At 41.8% G+C, this 27887-nt stretch overlaps 1 protein-coding gene across 4 annotated transcripts in view; it reads left to right on the plus strand.

Annotated features, from left to right (window-relative positions):
• PIP5K1B (phosphatidylinositol-4-phosphate 5-kinase type 1 beta) overlaps positions 1-27887 on the plus strand; it is a 233510-nt gene that overhangs the window by 14896 nt on the left and 190727 nt on the right. The window contains exon 1 of one of the 4 annotated variants that reach the window (XM_068236050.1): positions 4237-4322. The exons of the other annotated variants lie outside the window; for them this stretch is intronic. The gene's annotated coding sequence lies outside the window, so the exon portion shown is untranslated. Of the gene's footprint in view, positions 1-4236; positions 4323-27887 lie in introns of those variants that run through there. 4 annotated transcript variants of the gene reach the window in all.

The raw sequence follows: 27887 nt of genomic DNA on the forward strand, positions 1-27887 counted from the left end.
GGGACGAGCAGATGTGCAGCACAGGTGTCTCTGAAGTGGGGGGCAGTTGCAGGCCAATCTCTTACTAAACATGTGGGAGAACAACGAATGGTTATCAGCACTAACATGTGATTTCCCCTAATGAGTCTCACTGCCTGCTCTGGACCAAGTTGAAGTGATGTTTATACACAGTAGGAGACAGGTGTCCTGCACTGCTGTTTTATTCGCATAGTTGTGCATACATCTTGAACTGCTTGCAACAGAAGAAAAGGGTGCACAAACCTGGTGGCATTCAGGAATTCAGTGCCCTGTACCCACCGCACCACTGGCCACCAGGCTTGTGCACCATTATCTTCTGTTGCAAGCAGTTCAAGATGTATGCACAACTATGCAAATAAAATAGCAGTGCTGGACACCTGTCTCCTATGTTGTATTATCAATCTTTTCATATAGCTGGGGAAAAAACAAGATGGGTACTATGAAATGTTTTTTTTTCTTACCAAATGATAGATTCGGCCCAGTGGCATAGCTAAGGAGCTGTGGGCCCCGGTGTGAGTTTTAAAATGGGCCCCCCCAAGCACTCTATACCTAACAATTGATGCGGCGCACCAACACCTGCCAATGGCAACTACAGTGTCAGAGGTGCAAGAAGGGGATGGGGAACAGTTTGTTTACTACTATTCAAAGTATTTATAGAAGTGATTATTATGAGCACAGGACCAATAGAAAGCTAAAACTGTAGTTGAGGGTGGGCCCTTTGGTGCCCCTCTGGTCCAAGGGACCTGATGCGGTCGCAACCTTTGCAACCCCTATTGCTACGCTCCTGATTCGGCCCCCCAGCAGTTTGAGGGTCCGTGAACTGGCCCCCGGTTTAAAAAGTTTGAGGACCCCTGCTATAAAGAGTGTATCTAGGAAATGCACAATGTAAAGCAAAGTGCAGAGACAGCAATACATTTGAGTGTGAATCCAGAAGTGACAGCATTTGTATGCTGTAATTGCTTTTTATCTAGTCCTTATCCATTACATATGTTCAAGTGACACTTGTTTATCATTGGTGTGAGTAACACACACCCATGCACGTATTGCCTTGTACGGTCTCACATTTCTGTGTTCCTAATCATTGCCTAGCATCTTAATTGCCCATGTAATATAATCTGTCCTAGAAGGACTGAAAGAATAACTTCCATTAGGAGTGGTATGTTTTTCTTGCTTCTACTGAAACTGTTAAATGTCCTAGGTCAAGGCACCTGCCATTGTAACACCCATCATTTCTACTTTCTGATTGGCTGACTGATTAAAAGGTTGTTTGTGTTAAATACAAAAAAAATTGACAATAACTTTTGTGCAGTTCCATTTTTTTTTCAGTTGTATTCACTGCAGTGACACTTTATGAATTGAAGTGGTTCTTATTTCAGTTGGACAAAAGGGAAGTTGTTTTCATGCAAGGTACAGTCTGCTCCAGCTCAGAGAAATAGCTGCAGAAATTCCTCAGTGAAGGCAACCATAAAAGTGCTGTCAACTTATATTTTGCTCAAGATTCTGAAAGACCTGATATACTACCCTGTCAGCACACACATGCCTTTAACCATCAGCATTTAACAGTGCTCGTGCTCAGTTTTGAATGGCTCAGTTAAAAGCCTTACTCAAAACAATTGCCTCAAAATCAATATTGTATTTTACAGTCTTTCTATTTTCTTGCAACCTCAGAAAGCTATAGCCTCATGGAAGAATTCTGCTGGAGACAGCCTGGCTTCATATCGGCTGTGGTTTGTGGTGGGGTTAAAAACACAGAGCTAGAGACCGAGGTGCCTGTTATTCTATGTTGGTTTTTGTTTCACATCAAAGGCTTGTATGAATAATTTTATACATTTCAACACACTTTAAATCATGTGGTGAAACTGGCTGGTATTAATTAGGCCAACAGTACTGATTGAATCACACGTGCAAGGTGAAGTATATTGAAAAGCCATGACTTTTTAGGCTACTTTACACTTTATGTTTTGTCTTTTCGGTGTGGGGTTTTCTGGACACCTCACACTTTTGTATGCCATGTAGTGCTTGTGTTCTCCATAGCCATGCAGTGTTTGCCAATGCTCAATCATGCAGTGTCTGGAAAAAATGACACTTTTTGTCACATTTGAAAAACTTTACACTTTTTGCAAAATGGACACGTCGACTTGATCCTGTAGGATCATTCACATGTTGTTTTGCAATGGATCCTGATCAAGGGCTACATACGGTAGCTTTATGTTGGATCTAGTGGTACAAAGTAAGCGGTGGTGGTGTTCAGGATAATTTTGGATTCCCGTGATTCAACTTCAGTGGTCACAAAGGCAAAGAAAATACTATGCTAGTGCCTAATCCTGACACAAACTTGCTTCATGAATTACTCCTATACCTGCAGATGGACAGCCTTATGACTGGAGCTCATGGAACAGTTGGAAACATTTTATTTCATCAGCTAAAGAGGGTCTCCTGAGGTGAAGTTTTCTATTGTCCACAAGACAGATAATAAATGATGGTGTGTGGGAGAATTCAGTGTAGTGGGTGAAGTACAGCAGAATTTATTGAGATAAGATTATATTTATCTGTACTATAACCATGCAGCTGTTTGAATAGGAAGTAAGAATCATGTGGTAAAATTCAGAGCGTACATGGAAGTTTTACCAACTTTGATGTTTCAGGCTGCTTCGTGTGCCTAACCTGTTGGTAGGAATATAACCTTGTGTGGTCTGGGTTGTGACTCCAGTTATTTCCAGCCAATCCAATTGTACGGTCAATGAATACATATCAAGATTTAAAAAAAAATGGAATAGACAGTGCTTAAAAAGAATTTGATTTTAAAAATGGATACTTTGCCAATTATTATTATTATTATTGATTTATAAAGCGCCAACATATTCCGTGGTGCTGGTACTAATATTCTGTGCATATTACTTTTGTGAACTTTTTTTCCAAGGTAAAGCTTGTGTGTAACTTCTATTGGTTAAAAGACTGCAATTAATTATTTTTATTCTACTTACATCCACAAAGAAACAGACAAATTAGGTAGGCTAGACTAGGGTTTTTAGATAGGCTTGTATAATAAATAATTAATTTACATAGAAGGTCATTTCGTGCCTCAGTAGAAATAATATTTGTAATTGACATCTTAGGGTTTTTTCTATTATCATATGCTTGAAGTTTTAAGCACTCAGTTTAGCCAGTTGATTGACTTGTCTATCAGCTTTTCAGGAGCCTATATGCTGACCATTTCCTGTACCACAGACCTTCATTGCTATAAACCGTAGTTTTAAGGCCAGTATACACACTAGACTGCTCTCGGCTGAGACAGATGGCCTCTTGACAAGAATCCAGTGTGTGCACAGCAATTAAGTCACAGGCTGAATCTGTCTGAGAGGTTTTAAGGCTGTAGCACAGGCAGTCGTGTGGGCTGCTAACCAGGCCTTTCACGTGTCATTTATTTTGACATTAGATAATAAAGGAGCTTATAGATGTATAAAAACAAGCTCTTTGGTTGAGTGTCTACACATAACTAGGAAAATCTTTGTGAATAGAGTTTTATGCACCATTTATGGTATGGGTTTAATTTGCAAAGATTGTATTATTAGGTATGCTTTATGCTTTATTTCCTCACTAGTTATATTTTGCCAACAGCAACATTTTTATGTCAATTCTCAAAGATTTTCATCTTTTGCTTTATTTCAAAGATGTATTTCTTATTTTAAGAATACTTGTGGTATTTTAGTAGTTACTTAAAGGACACCTGTAACAGGAAAAAAAAGTTAAATACTTCAGTAGTAGGAAGCTTCTGAGTGTTTTTTTGCCCCTCCGTTCCTCTGATGGGACCCTCTAAGGGCCCGTTTCCACTTGTGCGGTGCGAATTAGTCGCGAAAACGCATGCGGATGCAAATTTTACCGCTAATTCGCGGACGTTTTTGTATATGTTAGTAAGTATGCGAATTTAACCATGCCAGTGCCTGTGTGCTTTTACATTGATTTTATGTGAAAACGCCCGCAAATTCGCGGTAAAATTCGCATACAAAAATGCATGCAAATTTCCTATTAAATACATTGTATGTGAAGAGGGCTCTGCTGTGCAGATTTTTCCTGCACAGAAAACCGCACAGTATTTCTGACAAGTGGAAACAGGCCCATCCACTTGTTTTGGTTATGCGAATCTGCATGCAGATAACGCATGCAGATTTGCACAAGTGGAAACGAGCCCTACTTGTCTTCAACTTTATTGGCTCGTAGACGGAAGAGAGCACTGCGAATGTCAAGAGGGTCCTGGACGGCAATGGAGTGGATTTGACGACAATGGAGGGGTTGAAGAGGATCAGGTGAGGAGCTTCCCCCTACTGAGCGGCTGGATAGTGTAATGTGTAAGAGCTCAGCCTCTGACATGGCGACCTGGGTTTGAATCTTGGCTCTGCCTGTTCAGTAAGCCAGCACCTATTTAGTAGGAGACCTTGGGCAAGACTCCCTAATGCTGCTACTGCCCATAGAGTGCGTCCTAGTGGCTGCAGCTCTGGTGCTTTGAGTCTGCCAGGAGAAAAGCGAGATATAAATGTTCTGTGTCTGTCTACTAATGGAAGGTTTTTTTTTAAGTTACAGGTGTATTTTTAATACTACAGAAAGTAAGATGAATGTATTTTAAAGCATATCTCTAGTGTGCCAAAACTTTAAAATAAAAAAAAAACATGGTGGGCTAGAATACCCCCTGTACCTCATGTTGGTCATTGTCTTCGGGGTCCCTCAAGTTCTCTGTTCCAGGATTGTACCCCATAGCTTCCTGGATGTTCGCTGGACAGTGAACAAGTGATTCTGAACTGGGCATTTGTGAGTTCCAAACCACATCTACCCAATGAAATAAGACGCTTGTGCCCTTTCTTCTTTCAATCATGAGTGCTTAATTTTTTGGGCATGCGTGGTTTGGAACTCTTACATGCTCAGTTCAAAAACGCTCATGCATGGCCAAGGACACTACTAGGAGAATATGGGGCTGGACAAATATTAAATAGGTCAGAAACGGGAGGAACACTGAAGGCAAGCAGCAGAAATAGCATCAGCAGCAGACAATCTAGCCTAACAGGGGCTTAATTCACAATGTTTTGATCACTTTAGGGGTAAGAACAGATAGCTTAGTGAATACAGCTCATTTAAAAAGCCATACAGTATACACATATGGCTTTTTACGTCAGAAAATGATAGTATCCCTACTGAAGAAGTTTAGTGAAAGAACCCATATGTCTGCCACCCTGCATCTTGATATAAGGGAAATAGACTCAGATTAGAGGGGCTGATGGCTGCTAAGATCTTTTGTGGGCGTCCTGTCCACATTGACCTGTTTTGTTTCAGCCCTTTGAAAAAACAAATCTGACCTGCACTCATTTTTCCAGACTACGGGTTGCTTTGCCAGTAGCAGCAGACCCTGCAGTGGATGCTGTCAGTAATGACAGCACCTCTTGCAAAATACATATTGTATGGTACATCATAGTTACCTGTGGTACCTGTAACACCTGTATCACAGGTATTTAACGTTATCTGAACTCCAACAAGAAGTTTAGTTGTGAAAGCCTTGTTTCACACAAAGTGGTAACAAATAAGCAGTGGTGTCATTAGTGATATAAAAAGAAAAGAAACTCTTATGTCCTAATAACTGAATGGGGCATGACTAAGCATTAAAGGTTTATGCAATAAGTAATTTGCCAGGATCGGCAGGGATGTCCAGAGGAGGAAGTTCATGAATGTTGAAATGGATGATCATTATTTTTATGTTTGATAGAGATTCTATATGGGAGGTACCATAATTCTTTACTAGTGCACCAACTATTATGAAAACTAAAGAAGCATTAAGACTGTGGCTGAAACTGTTAGGCTGGGTTCACACTAGAGGTTAAATCGGTCCGTACCAGTACATGTCAATTGATCCTGTGTTCACACATGTTCATTGTGTCCGTGTCAGTTGTGGTACACTCAGGGCCTTACAACGCTGAAAAACGCTAACACAATTGCATGGCGATTTTCACTTGGTTTATGAGAGAGTGTTTTGCTGCGTTGATGGGTGCAATCAGTGGTCGCGATTACGAAGTGTAAAAAAAAGCTGCAGTAAGTTTTTCAAATGGGAGATCACATAGCAAATTGTATAGCACCTCCTTTGCTATGTGATTTGTAGCAGCCATTTTTTTGCGATTGTGTCAAAAACATATCGCACCACTCTATACAGAGCACAACGATAACTATTTAAAAAATCAAAGCACATTGGTAGGGCCCAAAGTCCTGTCTTGCATGACTGTTTCAGATGCTGCTCAGAACATGAACACAGATAGCATAGTACTAATTCTTTGTGGAATTTAAAAAAAAGAGAATATGGCAGACACAGCATTAGGTGATTCTTGAAAAAATCAGCTAGCCAGAACTTGCTTCCTTTTGCCTTGGCAGGGCAGTTTAGACAGCTCTTTCTGATGGGCATACTTATGCACTGTGCAGCAGTGTGATTTCTCAACGCACTGCTTCACGTATTTTGAGCGCAACATCGTGCTGTCCCATCCATCATAGTTGAATGAAGCAGTGCTGCAAATTACATGAAAGCAGGTGCCATGTGAATGTATAAAACAGACGGCCACCTGTGCTGCAGAGCGAAGTGATAGTGTGCTGAAGCCCTTGCTAATAGCAGCTACCTTGTTTCTGTCCTTGTAGTTTCACTTTAGTGTTTAATGATTTGTAAATATTGAATGTCAATACCCATGAGCACTGGTAGAACTCCTTTCCCATATTACAAAATAAACAGACTTATCTGTGTCCTCCCTTCCTCAAAATTAAGCCCTAACTGGATTTACAAAACATTCCAGATCGTTATTTCCCGAGCTGCATCATCAAGATGTGAGTTCAAGTCATCCTATCCTATCCTTGTATCCCTTCTTCCTTTGCATGATGTTGTTCTGGGGACATAGGAAATTTGTCAGCATTGTCCTCTGTAGTGTTGTTTGTCTGGTCTGTTGCACTCATCACTACGTAGCCACAAGGTTATATGAGGATTATCAGTGGATCCATGAAGTAAAATCAACTTATAATTTAACACCATCATTCCGTGTTTCCTTTATAATGATTGTAATCACTACCAGAGGATGTGTTGGTTATTCGTAAATGAAGACAACTATTTCTACAAAACTGATAACACTGATTGCAAAATAGAATGCTTGAGAGTACACCGCACGTACAGCTTTTATGTAAATAACAAATAACAAACATAACTTATTAGTATGCATCCAGCATATTGCTCCACTTGTTTTCTATGGATCCTATTCTACCTATTATAGAAGATTGTAACACATAAACCATGGGCTGCTTTATTCTGTCCTTATTGTGCAAGTGTGCTACGTGAATCTGACAAGTCTTGTGAAATACCTAGCAGTGGCCATAGCTGTGACTATGGGCCCTAGGAGCAGGAGAGGCATCTTTTGCTCCTTTAGAAAGGAGCAAAGAAAGGCAATGACCTAGGCTAGATTGTATGCTTGCCTGAAAAAGTTCATTTTAAGGTTAAAAGGGTCGGAAAGTGGTGGATGTGTTTTAGAAGGGAATTCCAGACGAGGGGAGAGGCATGTGAGAAATCTTGTATACGTGATTGAGAGAGGAGGAAAAAAGAAAAGTTGAGTGCAAAGTGGAGGTTGCTGTTGGGTTAGAATTTGGAGTCTAGTGAGGAGATGTATTTGATGGAGAAAGATTGTGGAGAGCTTTGTAGATTAAGCCTTGTACACCTGTATGCTATCCGGGAGAGATCGGGACTCAATCCCACAGGCAACAGTATGGGGCAAGGCTGTACAGATGTGTCGGTAGCCAGCAAGCAACATTATGCAATGTAAACAGCAGCAACCTCTCCTGTGGTCATGTGATCAGATTTTAATACAGTATTTTTAGCATCAGATGTCTTTTTTGTCACAAACAGGTAACATTTGAGCACTGTTTGCTAAGCTGTTATGTGGTAGGTATAGTTAGATTTGTGCCTGAAGATTATCTTAAATTTAGAGTGCTTCTTTATATAGAGTAGCTTTCAAAGCAGAAGGATTAAGGTCCGTACACACGCCGGACTGCAGGAAACGACGTGTCCGTCGTCACCTCCCGCTGGGCGGGCGTTCCAGCGACAGTCCGGCGTGTGTACAGTCTGCCGACAGACTGTACACACGCCGGACTGTCTGCTGAAAACACGCCCAGCAGGAGGTGACGACGGACCCGTCGTTTCCTGCAGTCCGGCGTGTGTACAGACCTTTAGCCATCCTATGCCAGGAAATAAAAAACACATATATAAGTAGATAAATACTTGATCTACTTACATAACACATGTATTGTGCTATCCACATTTTTATTTCAGTGAATGTTATATAGTAAATTAAGAGAATTTTGTTCCTGGTGGGAACCATGTCTTTTGCCCACAGTTTGAGACTAAATACTGATGTCATTTCTTCCCTTAACTTTTTTTTCTTTTCTCCTCCAATCGCTGAGTCACCTCAGCCATGCTTGTAAACACAAGTGAGCAGAGGAGCATGTTTCAGCTAGGCAGCTAGGCAGGGAATAAAGGGAAGAGGATAAATATATTTTAGGTAAAACAACCTCCCAGCATGCAACTAAATAGCAGTGGCTATTAAAGGGCCAGTGCTCATAAGGTTTGTGTGGACTCCAAACCATAACAGCATAAAAAGTTTTGAAAGTTTTGAATGCAGGATTAGTATCTTTATCACTTAATACACTCAAACAAATTGCTGTTGAAATTTGATTTTTATGGTGACAATCCCGCTTTAACGGCCGCCTAACACCGATAGGCGTCGGCGGGTCGTTAGTGGTATAGCATGGAAACGGCCGCTCGTTCGAGCGGGCTTTTCACGCCAGTTCACGGAGGGTGTCTCCGTGAACATTGTGCGAGCCGCCGATCGCGGCTCGCACGCGTAATGTAAACACGCGGGGAAGAAATCCCAGCTGTTTACATCATACGGCGCTGCTGCGCAGCAGCGCCGTAAAGGAGATCGGCGATCCCCGGCCTCTGATTGGCCGGGGATCGCCGGCATCTGATAGGCTAAAGCCTATCCTATCCGGCGCAGGACGGATATCCCACAGGTACAGAGCCCACGCAGCACCGATCTCAGGAAAATAGACTGGTCCTTAAGTGGTTTTAAGAGAAACCATAGTGACGTGTGCTCAGAAATAAATCTGATTATTATTTTCCTGTTGCACTGTGAAAGTAAAATAACAGGACAACATTACTGTTTGATTCTGATAACAAAATAGATAGGTTGTTTATTACTTCAGAGTGGAATTTTTCAATCTTTATTTCCTATAATCCAAACCCTAGATAAGCATTTTATATTGGGTAACTCCAGTGTTTATGTGATACATTAATATTTGTTAATGATTGTCTAGTTCATCAGTTTCTGAAGAATGATTGCCTAATTAGACATTCATTAATTTCGGAAGACAATTTACAGAGACTGAGGGCAACACAGAGACTATGGGCAACACAGTATCTAGCAACATGTACATCTAATTTGTTAAACACAAAGAAATGCAGATAAGGCCTTTATTGGCTATACAAGGATGTAAATGTGATACAATTTAATATGACCTTTGTTCATTGAACTGTGAAGTGTTTAGCCAGGTAAGTCATTACCAACACTTCTACCTAACTTATGCATTGCTAACTCAGTCTGACCTCACCATATTCCTGTGAATGTTGCAGTGACTTGATGGCAAACTGTGACCAAAACGGACCAAGGCAAATTCTATTGACGTTAGGGCGAAAAGTTTACAGATGCAAAGTGGTGAGCAGAATACTTGCTTTATGATTTAACTGTGCTTGGCACTGTTATGGCCCATACTCACGGGCTACAATTGTCGCCGCAACATGCGGCACGAGCGTGTTGCGGCGACAGGTCGCCCTTGAGTATGCGGCGTTACACGGGCGCGCACCCTGAACTGTCGCCCGTCGCTGATGTCGGCAGGCGATTGGCGCGGTCAATCGCCTGGCAACAGTCGCCGCCGCAACTCCGCCGCAACTGTCGCTAGTCCGCGTGAGTACACGGACTAGCGACAGCAACATAATAGCAAATAGACGGCGCTTCCGGCGGGGGGAGGGACAACAGCGACAGCTTCCGCCGCATCAGTTGCCAGGTCCCTCCGCCGTGTGTATGCGGAGGGACCTGGCGACGAGCTGTCGCCGGCATGTCGCGCACACGCTCCCGTGTGCTAGCGACATGCCAAAAAGTTGCCCGTGAGTATGGGCCATTATACAACTTGATTTCTGTCCCTGCTGACTGCATTTCCCAGAATCCCAGTATTACAGTGGAGAGACCATATATGTACATGTGGAAGTATGACTTTCTACTTCACAGGAAGTAGGCGGTATGCAATTTCAAGCCCCCACTCTGCTAACAGGAAGTAACAACCTCAAGGGCCCATATTTAATTAAAGTTGCCTAATCTGCGTACTAAGAGTAAAACTTCCATTTATGCAAATTCAGTTAATACAGATCCCAAACATTGTTCACATCAAGGACTATTGTGGCTACAGGCAGGCAAGTACATTTACAAGCAGACAAGCACATCTATACTCAGGATATTTTAATATAATTTTTATTCTGAGAGATAATGCCTATAATTTACACTACTGAACATGATTGCTTCCAGAATTTGACTTGTTCGGCTTTTGATTCACTGGTAGTCGGGCTTTGATGCCCTTGAATCTACCAGCTGTCTAGACTAGGTGCCTCTTTCCATTTCTTTCCTTTTTCTCTCCATAGATGCCTTAAATAACCAGAGTGTTTGTGGTTATGATAGCACTGGCATTGCAGGCCATTGTTACATAAAGAGAGTAAAGGCCCATACACATTTATAAGGCATGTAACCCAGTGATGATCGGCACCCGATTCCTCAGGTGACATTGCAGGGTCGAGGCTGTACAGACCTGTAGGGGGAAGGTGGATTGGCGGTGTGGGCGAGACATCATGCGCGGGGGAAGGAGGGGGAGCAATGCTCTCGGCTTTCAGTGACAGATACTTCTAGACAATACAGTATAGCCGCGTATAAAAACTCCCACTTGTGTTTACTGTAAGGCATGCCACTGATAACCCCACAGATAACACAAAACCAATTGTGGAGATATTGACAGCAACAAATATTTGTTCTTGGCTTTGCAATTTGTTCTTGCTTTTCTGTAAATCTGCAAGTAAATGATTAGATTATAGTGTTTTGCAAGTTGTTCGTTTTACTAGTTAATAGAACGGTGAGAACCATAGTGCTGGAATATGGAATACAACAGTGTGCTTATTGTTTGAGACTTTACACGTATGGTCTTGTGCCTTCTACTGTGTGCTTCTGAGGAAAAGATAATTCCTTATCCTATAACATGATAGGAAACAAGTAAACATTACTGACTACTAGAGAGTGATTGTTTTCTCCCTGAACAATTCAGATGGAATAATGCATTTGTTACTCTTGTGCCAAACTTGTAGTTGAAACAAAGTCTTCATTTATAAACTTGTTTTCATTTTGTAAGTCACAGTTGAGTAATCTGAGAACATGAACCCCCCTCCCCCGTATGATAAAATGTGATTATCTTCTTTTTCCTGCTTTCAGACTCATACCATAAGTATTAAAAAATCTTTCGGAACATATTCTGTAACGTACAACACAAACACAGTTGTACACTCTGCACATTCACTTTGCTTACTAGCAAGGTGTGATTATATATCATATGCTGTGGAGTCGGAGTCGGGGCAATTTTGGGCACCCTGAGTTGGAGTCGGAGTCGTTGATTTCATAAACTGAGGAGTCTTAGTCGGGAGTCGGAGTCGGATGATTTTTGTACAAAATCCACATCCTTGTTAAGTATTAGACTAAGGAGTCGAGAAGTCTGAGTCTGAGCTATTTTGGGTACTCGGAGTCAGAGTTGGAGTCGGAGTCGTGGTTTCATAAACGGAGGAGTTGGAGTTGGAGTCGGAAGATTTTTGTACAGACTCCACAGCCCTGCATCATATTGGTACTGCTGTCTGTACATCGGCAGACAAACCTGCCACATATTTATTTGATAGTACTAACATTGTGGGGGGTTTGCTGAAGTCATCACAATACTGGCTTATCCCTTAGTAAGGCCCCACTCACATTCAGAAAAGCAAAACGCCGACGAGTTTTACAGGAGTGATTTTTCCGCAATTTAACATGAATCACTGAATACTGTGGTTATTTTGCCGCGATCGCATTTCTATAGCACTGAAACGTGATCGCCGGGAAATCGTCTGAAAATGGTGCAGGCGATGCATTTGCGTTTCACGTTTTTGGCCGTTTTTGGGCGATTTGCAGTGATTAGTGCGAATCGCCCAAGTAAGAACGGGCCCATAGGGTTTCATTACACTAGCACTTTTAAAAAGCGCTAGCGTTTGAGCGTTTTGTTGAAATCGCGGCAAAACGCTCTACTGTGAATGGGCCCTAAGTGTATAGAAAGTAGCTGGGACAGTCCTTAAGATGTTAGTATAATTAAAGTGTACGTAAACTTTACAGTGTGTAACCTAAAATGTAAAATTACTTGTTTTTAGAATATTAATTGACTAACTAGTCAATGTTAGCCAATTGTAAAATCTTCCCTCACCCTGATTTACATTCTTAAATTTATCAGTGAGGCCGGCATCTTTACTGCTGGTAAGGTGAATCACTGTGTTATGTTTATTTCCCCATTTGTGAAGTGAGCAGGAACATCACATGATCTCCCAGAGTTCTCTGGGGCAGAAGGTTGTATGATATCTAAACACCTAGGCTAGGTGGTTACATACAATTACAGCAGCACATAGTTAAAAGAAGTGTTTATGATGCTAAAACCAGGATAATTAAGATAAAATGGGCATCCTGAATAATTGTATGTATTGCATTCTACTTTTATTATAGTTCCTCTATGTGCATTAACTACTGAAATAAGCATATACTACAGTATGAAGATGTAATGAACAATCAATGTCTACCTGATAGCAATTATTTGCCACATTGCCCCAACTTGATATTAGATCTGATCTAATATCCCTCTCTCTCCGACAGTCACAAACTTTGTACTGCTCACTGCGGTACACAGCTATGTCTGCTCCAAATTTTGGTCAGCAGTTAGTACTTGAATGAGTATCTTTGTTGCCTATCATGGAGAAAGCTTTTAGTCACTTGCACTGAGAATCTGTATTAGGCCCCATTCACACTAGAGCGTTTTGCCGGCATTTTCGGCAAAACGCTCAAGCACTAGCGCTTTTTATAGCGCTAGTGCTATAAAACCCTATGGGCCCGTTCTTTCTTGTCCGATTTGCAAATCGCCAAATGCAAACGCGTAGTTTGCACCATTTTCAGGCGATTTCCCGGCGATCATGTTTCAGTGCTATAGAAGTGCTAAAGGCGATAGTGGAAAAATCTCCACAGTGTCCAGCGATTTTTCTGCATGTAATCGTGGAAAAATCACTCCCGCAAAACGCCTGTGGTGATCGCTTGCATTTTGCGCTTTTAAGTGTGAATGGGGCCTGAATGTCTATTTCCAAAGCAATTACTAAGCAGCCACAGGAGCTGGAGATACTAATACATATCCTAACCGGGATAAGATCATATAGAAAGTGCTAATAGGTCTGCTCTCCATGCTGTAATCAGTATAATCAAGTTACATTCTTCATGTGGCTACACACATATTGGATTAATTGATTAATGTTTGCTAGGTTTTATTGTTTTACTCAGATCTCATAAGTTTTGATTGTGTTCCTCAATGCTTATTGCTATCTTTTGATTCACTTTGAAAAATGGAAAAACAGTTCATCAAGTGCAGATGAAGATTTCAGCTGTTTCGGCTACAGCAAAAAAAAATCAAAAACAAAAAAAAACCTGATAATTTTGGTTGACCCAAGCAGAACAGAATCTGGTCTTGGATGATTCATCCATACAAAGTTTGATTGAAATCACAAAGATTCACATGTTACACTGAGTGCCTCAATCTGGTCATTTTCTCATTCTTATTTGAGAGCATTGATTGCTTCATCCAGTTGCTTGAAAAGGATACTGTACACTGTAGTCAAATAATAAGCTTCGAGACAGCACAGAACTTCATTGTAACGTGAATGCAAATACTGTAGCTGGAGGGATGGATGTCCCTTCATCAGTAGGAACGCATGAAGGAGTTTTGACTTTTAAGTTAACTTAATATAGTCTGCCATTACTCGTGTTTAGCCTGAATGTAAAAGCAGTGGATGTTTATTTGCCACTATTTCCACTGAGGTCATGTTGTATTGTGATTAATGGAAGTCTTTCCACAACAAGGTTTATATTGCTAATGTGTGACCCCAGGCGGCAGAAAGATAATTAAAATATTTGGCAGCATCCTGTAGTTCTAGAAGCAAGGTTGGCAATGGACATTCCATTACTGTAAGCTTTTCTCAGATACAGAGTGTGTAAACAAAGGGACTGGGTTTTACTGTGATAACTGTTCAGCTATATTCTTTTGATGTAGAAAAGTACACTACGTTCCCGCACTGGCCTGAGTGCCCCAAAGGTACTCTTACGGAGGACGCTAAACTTTAACGGATGTTACGTTTGGTGGGCCAGTAATCATAGTCACATAAGTAAGAAAACAGTAATTGAAAAGATATGAGCAGCAGAGTATACATTTATAAAAAGAAAGAGGGCTGAGCACCGCATGTATAGGAAATAACAATATGTAACAACCTTAAAGAGAAACTGTAACCAAAGATTGAACTTCATCCCAATCAGTAGCTGATACCCCTTTTCCCATGAGAAATCTTCACCTTTTTTAGAATAGATCATCAGAAACATCTGTATAGCTGATATTGTGGTGAAACCCCTCCCACAGTGTGATGTCAGGACCAAGGTGCTGATAGTTTCCTGTCTGGGAACCTTGTTGCATTGTAGGAAGTAACGGCTGTTTCCAACAGTCAAGCAACCAGTATCTCCCTCCTTCCATATGTATACCTAAATAAAGTACATAAAAAAACATTTTAGCCTATTGCATTGTTAGTGGGTTTGGTTATAGATAATGACAGATGGTGCTGTCTGTTTTTTTCATGTCTGCCAGTAGTAAAGATGATTATGTGCAGGCTGATTGTGGATCAAACAATATGAAAACATTACATGGAAAATATCAATCATTTCTTGATCTGTCATCTATTTTTTATTTTCTCACTTTGCAATGTATTGATTTATTTTTTACCCCTTTTCGCTAAAGTTCCTCTTTAAAGGGAACCCGAGGTGAACCTCAAGTAAAAAAGAGTCATACATATCAAAGAAGAGGGAAGCCTCTGGGTCTCATAGAGGCTTCCCACGCCTTCACGCCAGGACATCGTTTAAGCTCCTCCTCTGGAACAAGTGTGGCCACTCTGCACCCGTGCGAGCTCTACTCATGCAGGTGCAGTATGGTTGCACTCATGCCTAAAGAGGAGCTGGGCCCCCATCTTCTTTCTTACAAGCCCTTGTTGGAATTCTTTGGAGGGTCAGCAACCAGGGAATCGGAGGATGGCTTTGGAAGCCTCTATAGGATCCAGAGACTTCCCTCTTTTTAGGTAAGTATGTGTTTTCGTATCCGAGGTTCACCTCAGGTTCACTTTAACTGCCTGATGATTTTTATGGATGGACAGTGGCCAAAATAATTTTCACATCTGCTCCTCTCATCTCACGTACATAGTATATACTTAACATACTGGTAAGCATAGAGTCAGCACTGAAGTGATGAATTAAATGCTGAAGGTGCCAGAACATTGCACGTTGTTGCTTGTGAGTTCACCAAAGTTTAGCATGATATACAGTATGCTGCATTCAGGGGTACAAACTGAATGCTATACTGTGATAAAGATAGTCTCAGAACCTTGGAATTATCTTGTTAAATGTTTAAAAATAAATTGAAATGCCAACTCTATGCTTATTACTTACACTACAGCCTGACATAAGTCCAACTGTAGAGAAAATGTAATTTATAGCCCTGAAATTTTAGCTCTTACAGTGGAGAAAGGAAACACAGCCTAGTTCTATGTAGGCTTAGAACTGTACATACACTTTTCCATTTCATCATATAACAAGTCAGTTGAGGTACCCTTTAATAAAGTACTTTTTTATTATTATTATTATTATTCTAAAATAGCGGTCACTTTACGCAAAGAAAGGAGGTGTCACAAACCAAGTTTGCCAGAATACCCACAGCGAGTCTGGGATCCAATTTAAAGAACTGGTTCTTAATTCTGCCCAGCACAGCATCCCCAGAAGCCATACACATGTGCATGGCCCTGCATCCCTCTACACGGGAGCACACTATCCCATTCACTTAGGCTGTTAGCAGCTGGAAGTAATTGCTCAATTGTCACTTTGTTGTTAAAGCAACCAAGGGCTGCTAAGACTAGTAGACTCACTTGATTGGCCCCTGTCCAGTGTACCTCACTCATGATAGCCATTAGTTGCTAGCACTAAGCTGCTGGGTACAATTCAGATTACGTATTGCTGCCTGTCTTGAACTCTGGTATTACCAATATGCTCCTGTCTCATCCTTAGTTTTCCGCCTGGCTGTTTGATCACTCGTGTATGACCCCTGGCTTATACCTAGATTGACAGTCATCTGACCTCCAGGATACACCTTTGACCTAGTCACTGGACTTTGTTTCTGTTATGAGAAAAAAAGAGAACACCAAGAGCCCAATGTAGTGTAGGTGTAGTATGTACTGGTAATCTATAATTGGAAGAGTAATAATATTAATTCAATACTCACAAACCAGGGTTACCAATTAGGCAACCACTGTCGAAGCAGGTGGGGAGATTGTCCTGACCCCACTCAGAATTAAAAAGTTGCTGTCTGTAGAAGAAGAAGGAAGGGTACAACCCTCCACCAAGGGTGGACTCAATGTAGATAATAGGATAACAGAGGTGCCAACACGGTATAAAACACTAAAAGAGCCTTAAAAACCAATCTTGGTAATAGAGGAGGCAGTGGTGGACTTACCTCCTCCAGGTAGAACATACGACTGTGGATTTTCAGTCAAAACAATTTTATTGGATACTACAAATAAAGAGCAACGCGTTTCACGGGGTACAAACCCGCTTCATCAGGCAATAACAGATAGGAGTAAACAGCTGTAACAGAGACCATAGAGTAAATGGGACAGTAGTGCTTTGGCAGAATTCATTTTGATTATTCATACATTAATTTGGCTATGAAAATACATTAATAGTAGCAAAAATTATGTTGCATAAATTTGCATGCATATACATAAACCTGTGTTGGAAATACATGCAATCGACAGAGTAAAGGGAGTAATAGGCGGGAGTCAATGGGAGGAGGCCACGGTGGACCGGAAGTACATTAATTTGGCTATGATTATATCTCAATAGTTGCATAAAAATATGTTGCATAAATTTGCATGCATATACATAAACCTGTGTACACATATACATGCATGCATATACATAAACCTGTGTACACATATACATGCATGCATATACATAAACCTGTGTACACATATACATGCATGCATATACATAAACCTGTGTACACATATACATGCATGCATATACATCAACCTGTGTTTGAAAATACAATCGGTAAAGAATTGTGGCAGGAATTAGTGTAAAAAATATTGCTAGTTCTAGTGTGAATATGACTCACACGGTGACTTAAACGTTTAAATTAAATAAAATACGATAGCAAAGTTTTGTAACCGAGATTAAATTTATATACAAGAACAAATTGAGTGTTATGATTTTTGGAACTCAATTGATTTCTTTTCCCTCGGATGCTATATATTGCACGTATAACTCTTGGGGGTAACCAAAGTCAGGTAGCTGCATTTAGTCTCCCATTCAAGTGAGCCCTTGGCTATAGGTGAAGAGTGTGGTGGAGATTGGGAAATAGGGTCTAAAAGGAAGCCAGTGATTGCATGGTAGCTTTATATGAATAGTGTATTACAGGAGCTCTAATGTTTGGTGCTGATATAACTGTTGGCACCCTTGGTTACTGACCGCATGTCCATAACGGATTAACAAAAAAGATGTTTTGAATAAGATGCCAGGCTGAATACAGACAAGTCTAAATATACTATTGCCCAGTATCTGTACAAAAGGAATAGCTGTTTGTTTGTTTGTTTGTTTTTTAAACATTTTCTGACCAGGATGGCTATAAGCTTCCCTTGCTTGAACAAAACTGAAAATAAATGGATTCTTTTTGACATTTAAAGCCCATCTCCAGGCACTGATCTAAAAAGATCATCTAATAGCTTACTAATCAGAGTGTGCAGATGTTACTTTGTTGCGTGAAATGAAGCTTTTGCAGCTAATAATCCTGTATTCACATTTTGATTGCATGACTGGAAGCACAGAGTTAGGCCCGGTTCACATGGACATCTGCAGGATGGACTTGTGGCGACTCGTTTAAGCAATGCTTAATGGTTTACTGTTCCAAGCAGAAAAGCGTTCAGCATCGGTTACCAACGTTTTGTCATTGCGTCTCGTTTTGAGCATCCTAGTGCTTTGGTTGCATCTTCCCTACTGCTCAGACTGCAGGGTAAGGCATAGACTGAATTTCTGTGAGTAGATGCCTCCTTTAGCACAGGTAGTCTATGGTTCAGGAAGGTGCCAGTGTCTCAGCTCCTGAACAGGTATTTTACCTAAAATTGATTAACTGCAGTATTTTTTGGACTATAAGACTCACTTTTTCTCCCCCAAAAGTGGGGGTAAAAAGTCCCTGCGTTTTATTGTCCAAATGCAGGGCGTTCCTGACTTGTGAACGCCTGCCAGTACGAACCTCCAACAGGTCGCAATGTCGGGTACTCCCTGTACTGTCCCCATGCAGAGCAGGACACAAAGAGACGTGGAGGGGAACGCAAAGGGGCATAAAGGAGGACACAAGGGGGACACAGGAGGACATAAGAGGGACAGAGGAGGACACAGGGAGACACAAAAGATTCAAGGGGACATGAGGTACAAGGGGCATAATCCACAAGATGCTCCATCATGGATGCATCAGGTTTAGTATATATATTTTTTCCCCTGGTTTTTGTCCTCTAAACCTATGTGCGTCTTATGGTCAAGAGCGTCTTATAGTCCGAAAATACGGGAATCAAGATTTTATAGACAGTAAAACAAACTGTGCAGTTGTGGCTGCTAAAGGAGACATACACAGATAGAGGAAAATGTGTGCTTAAAATTGGGCTTTTGTCACTTCTGGCAGGGTGTTCTAGGTGGCAGATAGGACAAACACACTAGGAGTGGTTGGGCAGTGTACTGGTTAAGGGCTCTGCCTCTGACACAGGGGACCAGAGTACAAATTACGGCTCTTCCTGTTCAGTGAGCCAGCACCTATTCAGTAGGAGACGAGACCTGGGCAAGACTCCCTAACACTGCTACCGCCTACTGAGTGCACACTAGTGGCTGCAGCTTTGGTGCTTTGATTCTGCCAGGAGAAAAGTGCAATATAAATGTTCTGTGTCTTGTCTTGTCTCACATTCTGTGGATTCTATGCCTGGGTGGGACATAACCTTTTTGAGGGGAGGCGGGGGTGCACAGTAGGGACCTACACAGTATTAATCAAGCAGATAGTTTCAAAGTGTTCTCTGACCAGTGTATACGTTACTATTGCTGTTAAGATACTAAATAGTTAGCTATTAGAATAATAGTATTTATTTTTTGGGAGATATATCTGTACATTATGACATGTGTGAAAGTATATGTGTAGGCATGCATGAGTTTATATATGTACCGTATTACTGGCATTAGTATGTAGATATTTGCACAGTGTTCTCCTCAGGCTCTTTTATCTGGGTGCTCCACCCTGCTAATTTTGGTGAACACCCGGCTGTCATCAGCTCACCTCCTCCTCCTGTGCTGTAAGTTGCACCGGCCCCACTCTCCCCCTCACAACCCACCCTGCTAATTTTTCATGCCACCTGGCTGGAAAATTATTCTGGGGAGAACACTGAATGCAGATATGTACTGTATTTCGTCGAATGCTCTCTTACATTGCTCATTGAAAGCTTGTACAAGCAGGTTCCATTCTCTTCCTGTGTCCTGTCATGTGTCCTGTGTGTCCAGTCTTCTTCTTTTCCTGTGTCATTTGTTTGTGTTTTTCTCAATTTTGAAATCCATGCCCTTTATTATATCATGCACAATGCTTTCTAATATGTTTGCACCTAAAACAAGCTTGCACAAGTGTCAATATGTCATGTGCTTGGCAGGAGTTCTGCTTCTTGCACTTCACTTATATTTTGTTTTGTCATCAGGGTTTAACCTCCCTGGCGTTTAATTTCTGCTGTATTTCTGTGCTGAAAGTGGTTCAATTAATTTGCATGAAATTTTTGCCTGTAACATAGCAATAATCAAGGGTCTAGTGTACATTTTGGGCTTGATTCACAAAAGCGTGCTAACTGTTAGCACACCAGTGAAAAGCTGCTTATCACGTGCAAACTGCCTCTTCGTGTGCTAATGCGCGCGTAAAAGTTTGCATGCGTAAAGTCTAGTGCGCATAAAGTTTTGCGCGCGTAAAGTTTTATGCGCACTACTTCGCGTGCAAAATCAGCTGCTTCGCAAGCTAAGTAGTGTGATAAGCATACTTTGCACACGAAGCAGCTGAAGCAAACTTTTACGTGCGCTAAAATAGCACGCGAACAGTAATAGCTTTGCCGTTTGCACGTGCAAAGCTTTTAGGCGTGCTAACTCTGTGCTAGCTTTGTAGTTTGCACGTGCAAAGCTTTTAGGCGTGCTAACTCTGTTAGCGCCCTTTAGTGAATCAAGCCCTTTGAGTATAATAAAATCTCCAAACACAAAATCATGCAAAAAAATACATGTAAGCTGATTTTCCCTTTTTGCCAGGCCACATTTTCCCCACTCCTCAGCTTTTTGGAAGAAAATGTGCAGTTTTTCACATGCATTTTTCACATGCGTGTGAATTTTCGCATTCGGGTTTCCAAAGCATGTGAACATTTCCATATGAATGTGAATTTCAATGAGAAAAATACATGCAAAAATACGGAACCCTGACTTAGAACTACTGGACGAGTCTGACTTGTCCATACAGTATTCAGCTATTTTTCCTTGGACGAGTCAGGTTTGTCCATACTGCCAGGGAGGTTAAAATGTTGAATTTCATAGTCATTAATATAGGAAGATCTATCATGACCTCATGCTCATGTAATATGCAGAAAATATCTGCAGGATTTAGAAGACATACCTGTTGCTGGGGCGCTAGCTGTGTGCAAGCTAAACATTGGATGTGAAGACTTTATTGAATGTGGTACTTGGCTGAAGCCTTTCAGCATGCTACTAATGATATGATCCCATCAGTATTGTGAGATTACATACGGTACCAGTGCCTGCATGATCGTTTATAATATGATATAATGATTATTAAGATGGTTGTCAGCACCACATGGAAAAACAGATGCTGTTTCAGATGAATTTTTAATGTATGGTATCTGCTAATAATTGTAGACTTTTGCTTAGCGCCTTTATGTCTTCGGAAGTTATTTGCTTATGGATTAGCAGGGCAGCTATTGTAAATGAAGAATACCTGTTAAATGATTGATGCAAGCATTCTTTTTTCATTGGTTAACAAGAGGATCACTATTTAAATAGACATTTATAATGCAGGTGGGATAAATAATCTGCAACAAGTAACTCCATCTCCAGCAGTAATATCATTCTAATTTGAGTCTGGCGTGTTTTCAGATAGGAAATGACGTAATGGAAGGAATAGTAGTTTTACCTCTTCCCCACTCTACATTTTTGGTGGTTAGGAAATTCTCCTCATCACCAAAAGATTGAGACACTTGTCACAATAAAACACAAAAAAAGTGTTAGCTTCTCTTCACAACTGTAGTAAAAATTAAAAAGCTCACAATAAAAGGTCACACGTTAGGTATAATATACAGTGCAAACAGAAGAGTAGGGACCATGGTTGAACCAGAAGGCTTGTCACACAACAGTGGTTTAATGCCTTGTTTATTAATGACGATTAGAGACAGGGTTTTTTTTTTGTTCGTTTCTTCTTCACTTTTTTTTGCAGGACTAGCAGCTCTAAATATATTAGCCTTAAGGTGGCCACTAATGATCCAATCTTTTTTATCAAATCTATGTAGTATAAGGGTAAATTGAGTGAATATATGGAATGGATAATTTAGGCAGTTCCCTTATATTACATAGAAATAGTAAGATTGGATGAGAAAAATTGGATCATTAATGGCCACCATAAGTTCAAAACACAGCCAGTTTCAAGCACATTGAATAGAGAGACTACACTACTAAAAGGTCAAGGAATAAGGACTGTTTTTCGAAATCTTTATGAGCAGATTTTAAGCAGTAGGGTGCAAAAAATGAGTTGCATTAAATGACCGCTACCATAGGTACTGTATTTTTTTAATACATTATGGAGTTTTTAAATCTGTCACGGAAATCTCCAATCATAAATTACCATGGTTTATTTTTATGTCAGGCTTCTAGCGATATCATTTTTGGTGTTGTGATGTGATTGCATGTAGGATGGCCCATGGCCAGGCCAAAGTTAATTTGTAAATTGTTATGTGACTGTCTATTGACATTTTATGTTTTGCAAACGTAATTCATGAATGAAACAGTTTGTTATATGGTCAGTTTCATCAGGAAACTCACTTAACGATTCTCATAGCAGTGCATTCACTTCTCTTCTTTTGTGATGCACCAGGAATACCAATGAGCTTGTTTTGCAATATTATAAAATTGTGCATAAATGCTTTTCAAACATTTCTTAATGCTTTAACCCAGGCCCGGATTTATATTACTGGACCCTATAGGCAACACACATAAGCAATAGAACACAGCAGTACATGCATCCAGCTACATTTAAGTGGTCAGCAGGTGCTCGTTAGCCAATCAGGATGCACCGTCATACACCCTTTACCTGCCATACCACATCTAGCAGCCATTAGCATTCAGGTGGGAGGCTTCAGTTGGACGCCATCGCAAGATTGCGTCGCTAGCAGGACCGCCCCGTGCAGGCATCCCTCCCACAGGGGTCCCCCTCTAACCGCTCACCTGTCCGCCATGTCCTAGAGCTGAAAGAAAACGTTTAAAAACACACGATTGGTTCGCACGATGGCCAGGGGCCCCGGACCTCTCTCACTGGCCGGGGCCCCAAGGCCAATATGCGATACCTGGAGGGGAGTGCAGGTGGGCCTGGACCTCTCACACCCAGGCTCTGGACCTCTCACATCCAGAAGATCCACCAACACTGCCTCCATACTGAATGCTAAATTCAACACACACAAGCAATAGAACACACGATTGGTTCGCACGATGGCCAGGGGCCCCGGACTTCTCTCACTGGCCGGGGCTCTAAGGCCAATATGCGATACCTGGAGGGGAGTGCAGGTGGGCTTATTGCTTGTGTGTGTTTAACCACTTGCCGACCAGGGGATTTTTCAATGATCGGTGCTGCGAAGGCTCTACAGCCCGCAGCACCGATCAGGAGTGCAGCAGGGCGATCAGACTACCCCCCTTTTTTCCCCACTAGGGGGATGTCCTGCTGGTGGGGGTCTGATCGCCGCCGGCTGCAATTGCTTAGCGGGGGCTCTTCAAAGCCCCCCTCCGCAGCATTCTCCGCCGTCTCGCCGCTCCCTCCCTCTCCCTTTCCCTGTGAGCTGCGCAGGACGGATTTCCGTCCTGCGCATTGAAGGATAGGCTTCAGCCTATCATATGCCGGCGATCCCCGGCCAATCAGAGACCGGGGATCGCCGATCTGCCTTCCGGCGCTGCTGCGCAGCAGCGCCGTATGATGTAAACAGCGGGGATTTCTTTCCCGCCTGTTTACATTTTGCCGGCGAGCCGCGATCGGTGGCTCTCCGGCTGTTCACGGAGACACCCTCCGTGAACTGACATGACTTCCATGGTAACCCACAGACGACCAGTTTACGCCAATCGGCGTTAGCTGGTCGTCAAGAGGTTAATTTAGCATTCAGTATGGAGGCAGTGTTGGTGGGTCTTCTGGATGTGAGAGGTCCTGAGCGTGAGAGGTCCAGGCCCACCGGCACTCCCCTCCAGGTATCGCATATTGGCCTTGGGGCCCAGGCCAGTGAGAGAGGTCCGGGGCCCCTGGCCATCGTGTGAACCAATTGTGTGTTTTTAGGACCCTATAGGCACAGATGTTCTGGTAGCCTAGACTTCACCCTCCATGAACCTACAAATACTCACGGAACCGCACCACAAGTGTTGGGTGGTCCAGCGGTCACTTCTCCCTTAGTTCCGCTGCCCGTCATAGCTACAGGTTTCCCTTAGTATTATATAGCCAGAGCTATCCTCAGTATTGAGCTAGAGGTGCCCCCAAGTATTAGGTAGATAGAGGTGCCCCTGACTGAAGAGAGGTCTGGTTAGTGGAATGCAGAGACCCGGGTGAGTAACCTCTCATTTACACTCTGCTCAGGACTCTGCATAGGAAAGAAGGGAGGGAAGTGAGCCACCTTTCCATCATTAGGTGCCTGTAGGCACGTGCCTACAATGCCTTATGGTAAATCTGGCCCTACTTTAACCTAACTATAAATATTTATTTGAGTTTGTTTTTATACTATTTATTATTTTCTTGCATCCTAAAAACTTCTATAATGTATGTATTGTACAGTGATAGCTTCAAATACCCTCTGGGTCTTACTACTGTATCCCTTTGGGTTTAAAGTGAATTTAAAGCAAGCTGCAAAAAAGTTAGATACTCGCCTATTTAGAGGGAAGGTACTGAATCCCATAGAGCCTTTCCTATCCTCTCTGTGTGTCCCTATTCCTCCGCTGCCCCTCCCCCTTGAAATGATTTGACCTACAGATCGGATAAGTCTTTGGCCCTCCTTGGACATACGTTAGAAGTTCTCATGTCCCGGACAAGCCGATCCACACTGTGCATGCGTAAGCCCGTGCTTGTGTATACGCAGTACAGATGCAGTCGTCTTTGGAAGCACTTGGGGAACCAAGTGCATCTGAAGCCTTCCAAGGAGTCCTAAAGGTGTCAGTTTTGAATGGGGGACAGCGGGGGAATGAGGAGATGAAGAGAGGACTGGAAACCCTCTATGGGATCCAGAGCCTTCCCTTTAAATAGGTGTCTAACTTTATTTTACAACTTGCTTCAGGTTTGATTTAAACAATCATGAAGGTTGATAGAAAGTATGACCCCATATTTGGTAATAAATAGAACTGCACAGCCATCAGGATATATTTGTGTTCTGTATACAAAACTAGCTTACTTCATTTGTAATGTAAAGCAAGTATAGGTATAGGACACACCAAAAGGGAAAATAGTTTGTGGCTCCTTTAAACACAATGCATGGTAGTCCATTGGCCTTTTAGTCCAATAAAGTTGTATAAATTGCACAATCTCTTGCCATCCATCTCTTTTAATATGCAGTTGTGATTGATTAAACCATTTGTATAGTATAGAGAGGACAATGTAAAGCACTGCTTGTGATGTTTGTCACATAAGACTGTGTTAATTTATCATGACTTAAATTAAGATACATTTTATGAACCATTCATGTAATCCTGCCAAATCCAGCATGTTCAGAAACTTTCTTATTGCTGCGATGACTCCACATACTGTATTGTACATGTAAAGCCCATCTAAATTTAAAGCACACTTGCTTAGTGCAAATGATTAATAAGCATTACAGTAAACATTAAAAACAACAGGATAGGTAAGCTTAAAGAGAGTCTGAAGCCTAGAAAAATAACTCTTTTTACTAGGTAGTCCTGTTCAGCAATAAGGCCATAGCCTAAACGCCGCATTCCTGCAGCAGAACAATCAGTTAATAAACCCGAAATCCCCGGGGCAAAATTCGGGGCTCCTTCCAGGTAGAGGCAGATCTTTGCGCAGTAGCTCTGCCTCTTCTCGCGTCAATCTCCGTGGATCTCCGCCTCCTCCCGCGCTTCTCAGTTTTCTTTCACTGAGGGGGTGGGGAGAGGCGGAGATCCGCGGAGATTGACGCGACTGGAGGCAGAGCTACAGCGCAAAGCTCTGCCTCCCCGGGCAGCAAAATCCACGACCCTGGAAAGTCGTGGAATTTTGCCCCGGGATTTCGGGGGTATTATTGATCGTTCTGCCTCGGGGGTGCAGTGTTTCAGCTATGGCCTTATTGCTGAACAAGACTGCCTAGTAAAAAGAGGTATTTTTTTAGGCTTCAGACTCTCTTTAATGTATAATTTCTTATCGGATGATTTATTTTAATTTTTTCAGTTAAGTGGCTTCAGAAATGCTAATAAATTCGGGTGGTAAAATCCTACAACCTATGAGCTGTAAGTCTATAGTGAGCTTTGTCAGCATAGTGTTTTACACTAGCTCCTGCCTTTGTCTTGTGCATCAAAATGAATATGGATGATGTGGGAGGTGAACGTTGCAGCTAAAGAAACAAAGGTGAAAGCTATTTCCATGATCCACTCTTATCACTGCCTTTGGCACCAACTTTTCCCACCATGCTGGGAAATGTAGTCTAGCCTTTACTTGTACTTTAGGAGTCACATAGTCTTTCCTAATTGACACACTCACCTGTTAATTCTGCATAGGAAAACTGTGCGAAAGGCAAAGTACTGAAAGGGGTATTTTTTTCCACCATTTTGCTTCTATACACTACTTCCAGTTATCAACCTGACTGCTATTAGAAATTACATAGTCCAATTTTTGGTTTAATTGACTTTACCCCATCAAATGCTAATAACGTGATGGATTCAGACAAGACTGTACCCTTCACTGACCACCAATTCAGAATTCCATGTCCTCATGGCTGTCAAGGGGTTTAAACAAGTTTTGTGGACATAGGCTGCCTCAAGCTTGTTTTTAATATATTGTGCTTCCTGTGTACATTTTTATAGTGGTTATCAAGTGGATCACCTTTATAAACGCTTGCAGATACAGCACAGGGATGAGTAGCTAGTGAAACTATTTATACCAGTCCAGTCTTAAGCCTTGTCCACTTGCTGGATTAAACACAGCCAAGACGGTCAATAATGACCACCTCTGCTGAGAATATGGAGTACAGTGAATCAACACCTAAGCCAATGATCAGGCTGGCAGATCGACTCGGCTGAGATCTTTGTTCTCATCAGTAACCCCGCCTGCTCTTTGACGCTTCTTGTAAGCCGCTTTGTTGGCATTCCTTCCCCTACTCCTCCGCCCCCTTTTCAAAGCAATAGAGTGTGTTGATAGCCTGGAGGATAGCAGTGCGTCTGTGCAGCTCAGTATCCCTTTTTTGATCGAGTCCCAATCCCTCTCTGGCAACAGTCCTTGTGCATGCTTAAAGGATACCCGAGGTTACAAGTGACATGATAAGATAGACATGTGTATGTACAGTGCCTAGCACACAAATAACTGTGCTGTGTTCCTTTTTTACTTTCCCTGCCTAAAAGAGTTAAACATCAGCCATGTAAGTGGCAGTTCCTGTTTGAGTCAGGACTGGGTCAGTATACAGTGTGACCCTCAGGGATAAGAAATTACAATTATAAAACATTTTCCTAGCAGAAAATAGCTTCTGAGAGAATGAAAGAGATAAAAAGGTCAATAGTTCATTTATTTTAGCTCTGGCATACTTCTATGAATGTGTCACTGAGCAAAAAAACTGTGGAATATCTTAAAAAGTCATTTTTAGGAGAAAGAGGATAGATACAATTGTTTATTTCATTCGTTTATTTTCACCTCGGGTGTCCTTTAAGATGCTTCTGTAATCGTGTTGATCTGTTCAGATTAACTCCAGAACTCCATGTGGGGAGAGTGCAGAGACCTCTGTGGACTTTATTAGCTGATCTTGGAATTTAGTTTTGACTATGAACTCTGATACACACCACTGAATACAACCTCCCCAATACAATGAATGAAGCAGAGACATGATGTGTAGAGTCACATGATCATTAGGTGTAGTC

The sequence above is a fragment of the Hyperolius riggenbachi genome, chromosome 1 (assembly GCF_040937935.1).
Source record: "Hyperolius riggenbachi isolate aHypRig1 chromosome 1, aHypRig1.pri, whole genome shotgun sequence".
Taxonomy (NCBI): Eukaryota; Metazoa; Chordata; class Amphibia; order Anura; family Hyperoliidae; genus Hyperolius; species Hyperolius riggenbachi.